Consider the following 17,206-nt stretch of genomic DNA (forward strand, 5'->3'; position numbering starts at 1 on the left):
CATAGAGAGATAGTATTTCGAAACACCACAAGACGCTGCCATTAAACTGTTAATATGTAAAATATTGACAATTCAAACTAGCAATCTCACAGCAAGAAAGCCAGTATAGGAAAATCAATTACATGTCTGTATTTCCACATTTTTTTTATTTCCACAGTATCCAAATACAGTGAAGGTTAAATTGTAAAATCGTGTAAAATTAATACAGCATGGGAATACTTAATTGCTCTCAGAACCAACCTGTGATGTGTACATAGAAACACATGAACTATTATTAAGAAATTTAGGAAATCCGAAATGAATTGAGATTTGTTCTGTGATAAAAGAGTCAAAGAGTGTTTTAAAAAGGTCAGTTTTCTCATGTTTGATCTATAGATTTCATTAAAAACTCAATCAAATGAGTATGTGTGAGCAAATGGAAAAGGTCATTCTCAATTCATACAAAAGTGCCAATAACCAAACATAGTCAAGGTGACTTTGAAGCAGAAAAGCAAAGTTAGAGGAATTGCTTTTACCAGGTAGCAAAACGTACTTCAAAGCTGTGCTGATTAAGACAGTGGATATTGGTGCAGTGATAAAGAGCAAACTGAACCAAGAGAAGAGCTCAGAAATAACACTGCCACGCACACACACGAGGATCTTTGCTTTGTAAGAACTGTGGCACCTCAGAGCAATGAAGGAAACTAATTTTCCAGTAAATGATGTTGAGTCAAATCGATAATTAGCTACAATAAAATAAAGAAAGGAAACTTGAACTCGACTTCACATCATACCTGAAATGGTATCTGAAGAGAAAGTTAGCTTTGAGAAACTGATGGGAATAATGAGAAAGCTTCTAGAAGATAACCAGCATTTGCCCAAGATTTGACGAGTTCCTAACTCCCCGGTTTGAAGCATAAAACCTGTGCTGAGATTCCTGTATTGAGGGATTGCGTTAGTGTAGCAGTGCTGCTGAATCCTCACGTACAAGGTGGAGATGGGCTGTGATTTCTCTCCCCATTTTACGTATTTCATGGGAGCTGCCTGCAGAGCCTCCCCTTCCCTGTACGTCTTGCAGCAGCATCTACACAGGGTAGACTATTATTTTGCAGGAGTTGTGCTAAGTCAGGGAAACCCCGGTGGTGTAGTGGTTAAGAGCTACGCTGCTAAACAAAGGGTCAGCAGTTCAAATCCACCAGGTGCTCCTTGGAAACTCTATGGGCAGTTCTACTCTGTCCTATAGGGTCGCTATGAGTCCGAGCTCCTCGACGGCACCTAACAACAACAACCATAAGCATGAGTGTTACGTGCCACTCAAGCGGAACAAATGGAAACAAAGGCTTTCTTGGTCCTGCTTGGTTAAACACCCAGGAGACCAGGGAGCATCTGGAGAGGGACAGCGGTCCCTACAACATAAAGGGCCGAGGCAGAGTCTAGGCAGCATCACAGGTAGTACTGGGATTAGACACTAGGTCAGAAGCGGTCAGCAGGGATGGACCCCTGAGAGCCTGCAGGTCCCACAGTCTTTTATCCCCAATAGCCGAGACCTGCTCAGCTGATATGGCTCCACACGGTTGATATTTAAAGGGTGCACATCGAGTCAAAGCAGTTGACTTCATCCTGCACACCAATTGGAGGTCTAACTTCTAGGCAGTATAGGAAGGAGGAGAGATAAACTGAAAGGTCTAGAATTAGGCATCAAAGGTTTGAGCCCTGAGTCACCACTCTCTCAGTGACGAATTCATTTTGGGCAAGTGAATGACTCTTGTTTTCACTTATCTGGCAAACAGCAGGAGTAAGCATAAGAGTGATAAGAATAATGACGGTCTCGCAGATCCACAGGGAGAAATAAGTAAGGTAAATCTTATAAACTGACTGGAACAGTCTCTATTACAAGGGGCAATCTTTGTCCTCTCCATCAATGTCGCTTCTTTTAGACCACCCAATGACTGATGCCTCTATCTCTGTCAAGCCCCGTTTTCTGCTATCTGAAGAGAGCAGAAATATGTCCACAGGGTCCCTGGTGGTTCCTAGCACACGGGCGATAGTGAATGAAAACTTATTGTCGCATGCTTATGGGAAACCTGACTTTTCGTTTGCAATTGTACGCAGTCATTTTCTTCCTCCTCATCACTTGTGGTAGCCATGGGATTCCTGGTGGAATAAGACCCCCTAAGCTCATTCTAAAAGAGGGTGGGTTGACTTAAGGAATCCACATGTGATCACCCTAGTGAACAACGAGCAAATAAGAAAGTGACGAAAAATGTCTTTGTATCCCGTATTCAATTATGGATTGGGTATATATATGCTATACACGTAAACTTTACTATCATCACTTAGGTTTTCGAATCATAAAGTTGGCATAATTATAAAACTCATACTGATTTATATATAGTGTAATCAGACACTGACGATCTGAAAGGGCACCTCAGCCCTCAGTGCTGCACATGGGTATACTCAGCACTCGGTGCCAAGGCCACAGCACAAAATGGACTGAACTTCTCTGAATTCTGGCCTTGGAGGAGTGCTCTAATTTTTGTAACACCAAAATACACAGATTTTTTTTCTGTGTTTCTTTTCCTGTTCCCTTCCACCCCCAGAAGGCTGAGGCAACAGAACTGTGAACAAACAAACCTAAGTGACCAGACCGTGTAGTTCTCCTCACATAGAGTGTAAGAGGGTGCACAAATATTTCTGACCATTAGAGGGCACAAGGTGTAACCGACATAGGGTATGAGAGGGTGCACTAATATTTCTGACCATTAGAGGGCACAAGGGGTAACCGATATAGAGTAGTGGAGGGTGCACTAATATTTCTGATCATTAGAGGGCACAAGGTGTAACTGATTGAATCAGCAGAAGGGAAAAAAAGAGCAAGTTGATAGAGATTTTGATATAATTGTCAGTTTTGATAGAAAATGTTTACAAATGAATTTTAAATATTGCTCCTATACTTTGATGCAGATATTACAAGTATCTTTCGCATCAACTTGGGTGCAAAGAAGAGAGTGACAAACCAAGCCCAATGACACATGAATGAATAATGAATGGATAATGCCAGAGAAGGGATCATTCTGGGAGGTAAGGTAATAATATTTTAAAGTCCATTTCCGTAAATTGTGATATTGATTCAAATGAGAAAAATAAAATAAGCTCTTTCCAAATCCAGGCATTTTCTCTTAATATGTATTGACGATCTAACTCTTAGCACAATAGGAATAGAAAAGAATTTCCCTGATCTGATAAACAGAATGTTTAAAATCATTTAGGTTCATACCATACTTCATGTTGAAATCTTCAGAACTTTTCCCTTGAGATCCAGAATGAGGTTAGGATGCCCTCAGTGAAACTTTATGTGTAAAAACAATTGTGAAAGTCTTAACCAGTGTAACAAGGCAAGGAAAGAGGAAAACTATTATAATTGGAAAATGTTTATTAACAGAGGTGGGTAGAAACACCACAAGACGCTGCCATTAAACTGTTAATATGTAAAATATTGACAATTCAAACTAGCAATCTCACAGCAAGAAAGCCAGTATAGGAAAATCAATTACATGTCTGTATTTCCACATTTTTTTTTATTTCCACAGTATCCAAATACAGTGAAGGTTAAATTGTAAAATCGTGTAAAATTAATACAGCATGGAAATACTTAATTGCTCTCAGAACCAACCTGTGATGTGTACATAGAAACACATGAACTATTATTAAGAAATTTAGGAAATCCGAAATGAATTGAGATATGTTCTGTGATAAAAGAGTCAAAGAGTGTTTTAAAAGGTCAGTTTTCTCATGTTTGATCTATAGATTTCATTAAAAACTCAATCAAAATGAGTATGTGTGAGCAAATGGAAAAGGTCATTCTCAAATTCATACAAAAGTGCCAATAACCAAACATAGTCAAGGTGACTTTGAAGCAGAAAAGCAAAGTTAGAGGAATTGCTTTTACCAGGTAGCAAAACGTACTTCAAAGCTGTGCTGATTAAGACAGTGGATATTGGTGCAGTGATAAAGAGCAAACTGAACCAAGAGAAGAGCTCAGAAATAACACTGCCACGCACACACACGAGGATCTTTGCTTTGTAAGAACTGTGGCACCTCAGAGCAATGAAGGAAACTAATTTTCCAGTAAATGATGTTGAGTCAAATCGATAATTAGCTACAATAAAATAAAGAAAGGAAACTTGAACTCGACTTCACATCATACCTGAAATGGTATCTGAAGAGAAAGTTAGCTTTGAGAAACTGATGGGAATAATGAGAAAGCTTCTAGAAGATAACCAGCATTTGCCCAAGATTTGACGAGTTCCTAACTCCCCGGTTTGAAGCATAAAACCTGTGCTGAGATTCCTGTAATTGAGGATTGCGTTAGTGTAGCAGTGCTGCTGAATCCTCACGTACAAGGTGGAGATGGCTGTGATTTCTCTCCCCATTTTACGTATTTCATGGGAGCTGCCTGCAGAGCCTCCCCTTCCCTGTACGTCTTGCAGCAGCATCTACACAGGGTAGACTATTATTTTGCAGGAGTTGTGCTAAGTCAGGGAAACCCTGGTGGTGTAGTGGTTAAGAGCTACGGCTGCTAAACAAAGGGTCAGCAGTTCAAATCCACCAGGTGCTCCTTGGAAACTCTATGGGGCAGTTCTACTCTGTCCTATAGGGTCGCTATGAGTCCGAGCCTCCTCGACGGCACCTAACAACAACAACCATAAGCATGAGTGTTACGTGCCACTCAAGCGGAACAAATGGAAACAAAGGCTTTCTTGGTCCTGCTTGGTTAAACACCCAGGAGACCAGGGAGCATCTGGAGAGGGACAGCGGTCCCTACAACATAAAGGGCCGAGGCAGAGTCTAGGCAGCATCACAGGTAGTACTGGGATTAGACACTAGGTCAGAAGCGGTCAGCAGGGATGGACCCCTGAGAGCCTGCAGGTCCCACAGTCTTTTATCCCCAATAGCCGAGACCTGCTCAGCTGATATGGCTCCACACGGTTGATATTTAAAGGGTGCACATCGAGTCAAAGCAGTTGACTTCATCCTGCACACCAATTGGAGGTCTAACTTCTAGGCAGTATAGGAAGGAGGAGAGATTAAACTGAAAGGTCTAGAATTAGGCATCAAAGGTTTGAGCCCTGAGTCACCACTCTCTCAGTGACGAATTCATTTTGGGCAAGTGAATGACTCTTGTTTTCACTTATCTGGCAAACAGCAGGAGTAAGCATAAGAGTGATAAGAATAATGACGGTCTCGCAGATCCACAGGGAGAAATAAGTAAGGTAAATCTTATAAACTGACTGGAACAGTCTCTATTACAAGGGGCAATCTTTGTCCTCTCCATCAATGTCGCTTCTTTTAGAACCACCCAATGACTGATGCCTCTATCTCTGTCAAGCCCCGTTTTCTGCTATCTGAAGAGAGCAGAAATATGTCCACAGGGTCCCTGGTGGTTCCTAGCACACGGGCGATAGTGAATGAAAACTTATTGTCGCATGCTTATGGGAAACCTGACTTTTCGTTTGCAATTGTACGCAGTCATTTTCTTCCTCCTCATCACTTGTGGTAGCCATGGGATTCCTGGTGGAATAAGACCCCCTAAGCTCATTCTAAAAGAGGGTGGGTTGACTTAAGGAATCCACATGTGATCACCCTAGTGAACAACGAGCAAATAAGAAAGTGACGAAAAATGTCTTTGTATCCCGTATTCAATTATGGATTGGGTATATATATGCTATACACGTAAACTTTACTATCATTACTTAGGTTTTCGAATCATAAAGTTGGCATAATTATAAAACTCATACTGATTTATATATAGTGTAATCAGACACTGACGATCTGAAAGGGCACCTCTGCCCTCAGTGCTGCACATGGGTATACTCAGCACTCGGTGCCAAGGCCACAGCACAAAATGGACTGAACTTCTCTGAATTCTGGCCTTTGGAGGAGTGCTCTAATTTTTGTAACACCAAAATACACAGATTTTTTTTTCTGTGTTTCTTTTCCTGTTCCCTTCCACCCCCAGAAGGCTGAGGCAACAGAACTGTGAACAAACAAACCTAAGTGACCAGACCGTGTAGTTCTCCTCACATAGAGTGTAAGAGGGTGCACAAATATTTCTGACCATTAGAGGGCACAAGGTGTAACCGACATAGGGTATGAGAGGGTGCACTAATATTTCTGACCATTAGAGGGCACAAGGGGTAACCGATATAGAGTAGTGGAGGGTGCACTAATATTTCTGATCATTAGAGGGCACAAGGTGTAACTGATTGAATCAGCAGAAGGGAAAAAAAGAGCAAGTTGATAGAGATTTTGATATAATTGTCAGTTTTGATAGAAAATGTTTACAAATGAATTTTAAATATTGCTCCTATACTTTGATGCAGATATTACAAGTATCTTTCGCATCAACTTGGGTGCAAAGAAGAGAGTGACAAACCAAGTCCAATGACACATGAATGAATAATGAATGGATAATGCCAGAGAAGGGATCATTCTGGGAGGTAAGGTAATCATATTTTAAAGTCCATTTCCGTAAATTGTGATATTGATTGAAATGAGAAAAATAAAATAAGCTCTTTCCAAATCCAGGCATTTTCTCTTAATATGTATTGACGATCTAACTCTTAGCACAATAGGAATAGAAAAGAATTTCCCTGATCTGATAAAGAGAATGTTTAAAATCATTTAGGTTCATACCATACTTCATGTTGAAATCTTCAGAACTTTTCCCTTGAGATCCAGAATGAGGTTAGGATGCCCTCAGTGAAACTTTATGTGTAAAAACAATTGTGAAAGTCTTAACCAGTGTAACAAGGCAAGGAAAGAGGAAAACTATTATAATTGGAAAATGTTTATTAACAGAGGTGGGTAGAAACACCACAAGACGCTGCCATTAAACTGTTAATATGTAAAATATTGACAATTCAAACTAGCAATCTCACAGCAAGAAAGCCAGGATAGGAAAATCAATTACATGTCTGTATTTCCACATTTTTTTTTATTTCCACAGTATCCAAATACAGTGAAGGTTAAATTGTAAAATCGTGTAAAATTAATACAGCATGGAAATACTTAATTGCTCTCAGAACCAACCTGTGATGTGTACATAGAAACACATGAACTATTATTAAGAAATTTAGGAAATCCGAAATGAATTGAGATATGTTCTGTGATAAAAGAGTCAAAGAGTGTTTTAAAAAGGTCAGTTTTCTCATGTTTGATCTATAGATTTCATTAAAAACTCAATCAAAATGAGTATGTGTGAGCAAATGGAAAAGGTCATTCTCAAATTCATACAAAAGTGCCAATAACCAAACATAGTCAAGGTGACTTTGAAGCAGAAAAAGTTAGAGGAATTGCTTTTACCAGGTAGCAAAACGTACTTCAAAGCTGTGCTGATTAAGACAGTGGATATTGGTGCAGTGATAAAGAGCAAACTGAACCAAGAGAAGAGCTCAGAAATAACACTGCCACGCACACACACGAGGATCTTTGCTTTGTAAGAACTGTGGCACCTCAGAGCAATGAAGGAAACTAATTTTCCAGTAAATGATGTTGAGTCAAATCGATAATTAGCTACAATAAAATAAAGAAAGGAAACTTGAACTCGACTTCACATCATACCTGAAATGGTATCTGAAGAGAAAGTTAGCTTTGAGAAACTGATGGGAATAATGAGAAAGCTTCTAGAAGATAACCAGCATTGGCCCAAGATTTGACGAGTTCCTAACTCCCCGGTTTGAAGCATGAAACCTGTGCTGAGATTCCTGTATTGAGGGATTGCGTTAGTGTAGCAGTGCTGCTGAATCCTCACGTACAAGGTGGAGATGGGCTGTGATTTCTCTCCCCATTTTACGTATTTCATGGGAGCTGCCTGCAGAGCCTCCCCTTCCCTGTACGTCTTGCAGCAGCATCTACACAGGGTAGACTATTATTTTGCAGGAGTTGTGCTAAGTCAGGGAAACCCCGGTGGTGTAGTGGTTAAGAGCTACGGCTGCTAAACAAAGGGTCAGCAGTTCAAATCCACCAGGTGCTCCTTGGAAACTCTATGGGGCAGTTCTACTCTGTCCTATAGGGTCGCTATGAGTCCGAGCCTCCTCGACGGCACCTAACAACAACAACCATAAGCATGAGTGTTACGTGCCACTCAAGCGGAACAAATGGAAACAAAGGCTTTCTTGGTCCTGCTTGGTTAAACACCCAGGAGACCAGGGAGCATCTGGAGAGGGACAGCGGTCCCTACAACATAAAGGGCCGAGGCAGAGTCTAGGCAGCATCACAGGTAGTACTGGGATTAGACACTAGGTCAGAAGCGGTCAGCAGGGATGGACCCCTGAGAGCCTGCAGGTCCCACAGTCTTTTATCCCCAATAGCCGAGACCTGCTCAGCTGATATGGCTCCACACGGTTGATATTTAAAGGGTGCACATCGAGTCAAAGCAGTTGACTTCATCCTGCACACCAATTGGAGGTCTAACTTCTAGGCAGTATAGGAAGGAGGAGAGATTAAACTGAAAGGTCTAGAATTAGGCATCAAAGCTTTGAGCCCTGAGTCACCACTCTCTCAGTGACGAATTCATTTTGGGCAAGTGAATGACTCTTGTTTTCACTTATCTGGCAAACAGCAGGAGTAAGCATAAGAGTGATAAGAATAATGACGGTCTCGCAGATCCACAGGGAGAAATAAGTAAGGTAAATCTTATAAACTGACTGGAACAGTCTCTATTACAAGGGGCAATCTTTGTCCTCTCCATCAATGTCGCTTCTTTTAGAACCACCCAATGACTGATGCCTCTATCTCTGTCAAGCCCCGTTTTCTGCTATCTGAAGAGAGCAGAAATATGTCCACAGGGTCCCTGGTGGTTCCTAGCACACGGGCGATAGTGAATGAAAACTTATTGTCGCATGCTTATGGGAAACCTGATTTTTCGTTTGCAATTGTACGCAGTCATTTTCTTCCTCCTCATCACTTGTGGTAGCCATGGGATTCCTGGTGGAATAAGACCCCCTAAGCTCATTCTAAAAGAGGGTGGGTTGACTTAAGGAATCCACATGTGATCACCCTAGTGAACAACGAGCAAATAAGAAAGTGACGAAAAATGTCTTTGTATCCCGTATTCAATTATGGATTGGGTATATATATGCTATACACGTAAACTTTACTATCATTACTTAGGTTTTCGAATCATAAAGTTGGCATAATTATAAAACTCATACTGATTTATATATAGTGTAATCAGACACTGACGATCTGAAAGGGCACCTCAGCCCTCAGTGCTGCACATGGGTATACTCAGCACTCGGTGCCAAGGCCACAGCACAAAATGGACTGAACTTCTCTGAATTCTGGCCTTTGGAGGAGTGCTCTAATTTTTGTAACACCAAAATACACAGATTTTTTTTTCTGTGTTTCTTTTCCTGTTCCCTTCCACCCCCAGAAGGCTGAGGCAACAGAACTGTGAACAAACAAACCTAAGTGACCAGACCGTGTAGTTCTCCTCACATAGAGTGTAAGAGGGTGCACAAATATTTCTGACCATTAGAGGGCACAAGGTGTAACCGACATAGGGTATGAGAGGGTGCACTAATATTTCTGACCATTAGAGGGCACAAGGGGTAACCGATATAGAGTAGTGGAGGGTGCACTAATATTTCTGATCATTAGAGGGCACAAGGTGTAACTGATTGAATCAGCAGAAGGGAAAAAAAGAGCAAGTTGATAGAGATTTTGATATAATTGTCAGTTTTGATAGAAAATGTTTACAAATGAATTTTAAATATTGCTCCTATACTTTGATGCAGATATTACAAGTATCTTTCGCATCAACTTGGGTGCAAAGAAGAGAGTGACAAACCAAGCCCAATGACACATGAATGAATAATGAATGGATAATGCCAGAGAAGGGATCATTCTGGGAGGTAAGGTAATAATATTTTAAAGTCCATTTCCGTAAATTGTGATATTGATTGAAATGAGAAAAATAAAATAAGCTCTTTCCAAATCCAGGCATTTTCTCTTAATATGTATTGACGATCTAACTCTTAGCACAATAGGAATAGAAAAGAATTTCCCTGATCTGATAAACAGAATGTTTAAAATCATTTAGGTTCATACCATACTTCATGTTGAAATCTTCAGAACTTTTCCCTTGAGATCCAGAATGAGGTTAGGATGCCCTCAGTGAAACTTTATGTGTAAAAACAATTGTGAAAGTCTTAACCAGTGTAACAAGGCAAGGAAAGAGGAAAACTATTATAATTGGAAAATGTTTATTAACAGAGGTGGGTCGAAACACCACAAGACGCTGCCATTAAACCGTTAATATGTAAAATATTGACAATTCAAACTAGCAATCTCACAGCAAGAAAGCCAGTATAGGAAAATCAATTACATGTCTGTATTTCCACATTTTTTTTTATTTCCACAGTATCCAAATACAGTGAAGGTTAAATTGTAAAATCGTGTAAAATTAATACAGCATGGAAATACTTAATTGCTCTCAGAACCAACCTGTGATGTGTACATAGAAACACATGAACTATTATTAAGAAATTTAGGAAATCCGAAATGAATTGAGATATGTTCTGTGATAAAAGAGTCAAAGAGTGTTTTAAAAAGGTCAGTTTTCTCATGTTTGATCTATAGATTTCATTAAAAACTCAATCAAAATGAGTATGTGTGAGCAAATGGAAAAGGTCATTCTCAAATTCATACAAAAGTGCCAATAACCAAACATAGTCAAGGTGACTTTGAAGCAGAAAAGCAAAGTTAGAGGAATTGCTTTTACCAGGTAGCAAAACGTACTTCAAAGCTGTGCTGATTAAGACAGTGGATATTGGTGCAGTGATAAAGAGCAAACTGAACCAAGAGAAGAGCTCAGAAATAACACTGCCACGCACACACACGAGGATCTTTGCTTTGTAAGAACTGTGGCACCTCAGAGCAATGAAGGAAACTAATTTTCCAGTAAATGATGTTGAGTCAAATCGATAATTAGCTACAATAAAATAAAGAAAGGAAACTTGAACTCGACTTCACATCATACCTGAAATGGTATCTGAAGAGAAAGTTAGCTTTGAGAAACTGATGGGAATAATGAGAAAGCTTCTAGAAGATAACCAGCATTTGCCCAAGATTTGACGAGTTCCTAACTCCCCGGTTTGAAGCATAAAACCTGTGCTGAGATTCCTGTATTGAGGGATTGCGTTAGTGTAGCAGTGCTGCTGAATCCTCACGTACAAGGTGGAGATGGGCTGTGATTTCTCTCCCCATTTTACGTATTTCATGGGAGCTGCCTGCAGAGCCTCCCCTTCCCTGTACGTCTTGCAGCAGCATCTACACAGGGTAGACTATTATTTTGCAGGAGTTGTGCTAAGTCAGGGAAACCCTGGTGGTGTAGTGGTTAAGAGCTACGGCTGCTAAACAAAGGGTCAGCAGTTCAAATCCACCAGGTGCTCCTTGGAAACTCTATGGGGCAGTTCTACTCTGTCCTATAGGGTCGCTATGAGTCCGAGCCTCCTCGACGGCACCTAACAACAACAACCATAAGCATGAGTGTTACGTGCCACTCAAGCGGAACAAATGGAAACAAAGGCTTTCTTGGTCCTGCTTGGTTAAACACCCAGGAGACCAGGGAGCATCTGGAGAGGGACAGCGGTCCCTACAACATAAAGGGCCGAGGCAGAGTCTAGGCAGCATCACAGGTAGTACTGGGATTAGACACTAGGTCAGAAGCGGTCAGCAGGGATGGACCCCTGAGAGCCTGCAGGTCCCACAGTCTTTTATCCCCAATAGCCGAGACCTGCTCAGCTGATATGGCTCCACACGGTTGATATTTAAAGGGTGCACATCGAGTCAAAGCAGTTGACTTCATCCTGCACACCAATTGGAGGTCTAACTTCTAGGCAGTATAGGAAGGAGGAGAGATTAAACTGAAAGGTCTAGAATTAGGCATCAAAGCTTTGAGCCCTGAGTCACCACTCTCTCAGTGACGAATTCATTTTGGGCAAGTGAATGACTCTTGTTTTCACTTATCTGGCAAACAGCAGGAGTAAGCATAAGAGTGATAAGAATAATGACGGTCTCGCAGATCCACAGGGAGAAATAAGTAAGGTAAATCTTATAAACTGACTGGAACAGTCTCTATTACAAGGGGCAATCTTTGTCCTCTCCATCAATGTCGCTTCTTTTAGAACCACCCAATGACTGATGCCTCTATCTCTGTCAAGCCCCGTTTTCTGCTATCTGAAGAGAGCAGAAATATGTCCACAGGGTCCCTGGTGGTTCCTAGCACACGGGCGATAGTGAATGAAAACTTATTGTCGCATGCTTATGGGAAACCTGACTTTTCGTTTGCAATTGTACGCAGTCATTTTCTTCCTCCTCATCACTTGTGGTAGCCATGGGATTCCTGGTGGAATAAGACCCCCTAAGCTCATTCTAAAAGAGGGTGGGTTGACTTAAGGAATCCACATGTGATCACCCTAGTGAACAACGAGCAAATAAGAAAGTGACGAAAAATGTCTTTGTATCCCGTATTCAATTATGGATTGGGTATATATATGCTATACACGTAAACTTTACTATCATTACTTAGGTTTTCGAATCATAAAGTTGGCATAATTATAAAACTCATACTGATTTATATATAGTGTAATCAGACACTGACGATCTGAAAGGGCACCTCAGCCCTCAGTGCTGCACATGGGTATACTCAGCACTCGGTGCCAAGGCCACAGCACAAAATGGACTGAACTTCTCTGAATTCTGGCCTTTGGAGGAGTGCTCTAATTTTTGTAACACCAAAATACACAGATTTTTTTTTCTGTGTTTCTTTTCCTGTTCCCTTCCACCCCCAGAAGGCTGAGGCAACAGAACTGTGAACAAACAAACCTAAGTGACCAGACCGTGTAGTTCTCCTCACATAGAGTGTAAGAGGGTGCACAAATATTTCTGACCATTAGAGGGCACAAGGTGTAACCGACATAGGGTATGAGAGGGTGCACTAATATTTCTGACCATTAGAGGGCACAAGGGGTAACCGATATAGAGTAGTGGAGGGTGCACTAATATTTCTGATCATTAGAGGGCACAAGGTGTAACTGATTGAATCAGCAGAAGGGAAAAAAAGAGCAAGTTGATAGAGATTTTGATATAATTGTCAGTTTTGATAGAAAATGTTTACAAATGAATTTTAAATATTGCTCCTATACTTTGATGCAGATATTACAAGTATCTTTCGCATCAACTTGGGTGCAAAGAAGAGAGTGACAAACCAAGCCCAATGACACATGAATGAATAATGAATGGATAATGCCAGAGAAGGGATCATTCTGGGAGGTAAGGTAATAATATTTTAAAGTCCATTTCCGTAAATTGTGATATTGATTGAAATGAGAAAAATAAAATAAGCTCTTTCCAAATCCAGGCATTTTCTCTTAATATGTATTGACGATCTAACTCTTAGCACAATAGGAATAGAAAAGAATTTCCCTGATCTGATAAACAGAATGTTTAAAATCATTTAGGTTCATACCATACTTCATGTTGAAATCTTCAGAACTTTTCCCTTGAGATCCAGAATGAGGTTAGGATGCCCTCAGTGAAACTTTATGTGTAAAAACAATTGTGAAAGTCTTAACCAGTGTAACAAGGCAAGGAAAGAGGAAAACTATTATAATTGGAAAATGTTTATTAACAGAGGTGGGTCGAAACACCACAAGACGCTGCCATTAAACCGTTAATATGTAAAATATTGACAATTCAAACTAGCAATCTCACAGCAAGAAAGCCAGTATAGGAAAATCAATTACATGTCTGTATTTCCACATTTTTTTTTATTTCCACAGTATCCAAATACAGTGAAGGTTAAATTGTAAAATCGTGTAAAATTAATACAGCATGGAAATACTTAATTGCTCTCAGAACCAACCTGTGATGTGTACATAGAAACACATGAACTATTATTAAGAAATTTAGGAAATCCGAAATGAATTGAGATATGTTCTGTGATAAAAGAGTCAAAGAGTGTTTTAAAAAGGTCAGTTTTCTCATGTTTGATCTATAGATTTCATTAAAAACTCAATCAAAATGAGTATGTGTGAGCAAATGGAAAAGGTCATTCTCAAATTCATACAAAAGTGCCAATAACCAAACATAGTCAAGGTGACTTTGAAGCAGAAAAGCAAAGTTAGAGGAATTGCTTTTACCAGGTAGCAAAACGTACTTCAAAGCTGTGCTGATTAAGACAGTGGATATTGGTGCAGTGATAAAGAGCAAACTGAACCAAGAGAAGAGCTCAGAAATAACACTGCCACGCACACACACGAGGATCTTTGCTTTGTAAGAACTGTGGCACCTCAGAGCAATGAAGGAAACTAATTTTCCAGTAAATGATGTTGAGTCAAATCGATAATTAGCTACAATAAAATAAAGAAAGGAAACTTGAACTCGACTTCACATCATACCTGAAATGGTATCTGAAGAGAAAGTTAGCTTTGAGAAACTGATGGGAATAATGAGAAAGCTTCTAGAAGATAACCAGCATTTGCCCAAGATTTGACGAGTTCCTAACTCCCCGGTTTGAAGCATAAAACCTGTGCTGAGATTCCTGTATTGAGGGATTGCGTTAGTGTAGCAGTGCTGCTGAATCCTCACGTACAAGGTGGAGATGGGCTGTGATTTCTCTCCCCATTTTACGTATTTCATGGGAGCTGCCTGCAGAGCCTCCCCTTCCCTGTACGTCTTGCAGCAGCATCTACACAGGGTAGACTATTATTTTGCAGGAGTTGTGCTAAGTCAGGGAAACCCCGGTGGTGTAGTGGTTAAGAGCTACGGCTGCTAAACAAAGGGTCAGCAGTTCAAATCCACCAGGTGCTCCTTGGAAACTCTATGGGGCAGTTCTACTCTGTCCTATAGGGTCGCTATGAGTCCGAGCCTCCTCGACGGCACCTAACAACAACAACCATAAGCATGAGTGTTACGTGCCACTCAAGCGGAACAAATGGAAACAAAGGCTTTCTTGGTCCTGCTTGGTTAAACACCCAGGAGACCAGGGAGCATCTGGAGAGGGACAGCGGTCCCTACAACATAAAGGGCCGAGGCAGAGTCTAGGCAGCATCACAGGTAGTACTGGGATTAGACACTAGGTCAGAAGCGGTCAGCAGGGATGGACCCCTGAGAGCCTGCAGGTCCCACAGTCTTTTATCCCCAATAGCCGAGACCTGCTCAGCTGATATGGCTCCACACGGTTGATATTTAAAGGGTGCACATCGAGTCAAAGCAGTTGACTTCATCCTGCACACCAATTGGAGGTCTAACTTCTAGGCAGTATAGGAAGGAGGAGAGATTAAACTGAAAGGTCTAGAATTAGGCATCAAAGGTTTGAGCCCTGAGTCACCACTCTCTCAGTGACGAATTCATTTTGGGCAAGTGAATGACTCTTGTTTTCACTTATCTGGCAAACAGCAGGAGTAAGCATAAGAGTGATAAGAATAATGACGGTCTCGCAGATCCACAGGGAGAAATAAGTAAGGTAAATCTTATAAACTGACTGGAACAGTCTCTATTACAAGGGGCAATCTTTGTCCTCTCCATCAATGTCGCTTCTTTTAGAACCACCCAATGACTGATGCCTCTATCTCTGTCAAGCCCCGTTTTCTGCTATCTGAAGAGAGCAGAAATATGTCCACAGGGTCCCTGGTGGTTCCTAGCACACGGGCGATAGTGAATGAAAACTTATTGTCGCATGCTTATGGGAAACCTGACTTTTCGTTTGCAATTGTACGCAGTCATTTTCTTCCTCCTCATCACTTGTGGTAGCCATGGGATTCCTGGTGGAATAAGACCCCCTAAGCTCATTCTAAAAGAGGGTGGGTTGACTTAAGGAATCCACATGTGATCACCCTAGTGAACAACGAGCAAATAAGAAAGTGACGAAAAATGTCTTTGTATCCCGTATTCAATTATGGATTGGGTATATATATGCTATACACGTAAACTTTACTATCATTACTTAGGTTTTCGAATCATAAAGTTGGCATAATTATAAAACTCATACTGATTTATATATAGTGTAATCAGACACTGACGATCTGAAAGGGCACCTCAGCCCTCAGTGCTGCACATGGGTATACTCAGCACTCGGTGCCAAGGCCACAGCACAAAATGGACTGAACTTCTCTGAATTCTGGCCTTTGGAGGAGTGCTCTAATTTTTGTAACACCAAAATACACAGATTTTTTTTCTGTGTTTCTTTTCCTGTTCCCTTCCACCCCCAGAAGGCTGAGGCAACAGAACTGTGAACAAACAAACCTAAGTGACCAGACCGTGTAGTTCTCCTCACATAGAGTGTAAGAGGGTGCACAAATATTTCTGACCATTAGAGGGCACAAGGTGTAACCGACATAGGGTATGAGAGGGTGCACTAATATTTCTGACCATTAGAGGGCACAAGGGGTAACCGATATAGAGTAGTGGAGGGTGCACTAATATTTCTGATCATTAGAGGGCACAAGGTGTAACTGATTGAATCAGCAGAAGGGAAAAAAAGAGCAAGTTGATAGAGATTTTGATATAATTGTCAGTTTTGATAGAAAATGTTTACAAATGAATTTTAAATATTGCTCCTATACTTTGATGCAGATATTACAAGTATCTTTCGCATCAACTTGGGTGCAAAGAAGAGAGTGACAAACCAAGCCCAATGACACATGAATGAATAATGAATGGATAATGCCAGAGAAGGGATCATTCTGGGAGGTAAGGTAATAATATTTTAAAGTCCATTTCCGTAAATTGTGATATTGATTGAAATGAGAAAAATAAAATAAGCTCTTTCCAAATCCAGGCATTTTCTCTTAATATGTATTGACGATCTAACTCTTAGCACAATAGGAATAGAAAAGAATTTCCCTGATCTGATAAACAGAATGTTTAAAATCATTTAGGTTCATACCATACTTCATGTTGAAATCTTCAGAACTTTTCCCTTGAGATCCAGAATGAGGTTAGGATGCCCTCAGTGAAACTTTATGTGTAAAAACAATTGTGAAAGTCTTAACCAGTGTAACAAGGCAAGGAAAGAGGAAAACTATTATAATTGGAAAATGTTTATTAACAGAGGTGGGTCGAAACACCACAAGACGCTGCCATTAAACTGTTAATATGTAAAATATTGACAATTCAAACTAGCAATCTCACAGCAAGAAAGCCAGTATAGGAAAATCAA

The sequence above is a fragment of the Loxodonta africana genome, chromosome 13 (assembly GCF_030014295.1).
Source record: "Loxodonta africana isolate mLoxAfr1 chromosome 13, mLoxAfr1.hap2, whole genome shotgun sequence".
Lineage (NCBI taxonomy): Eukaryota > Metazoa > Chordata > Mammalia > Proboscidea > Elephantidae > Loxodonta > Loxodonta africana.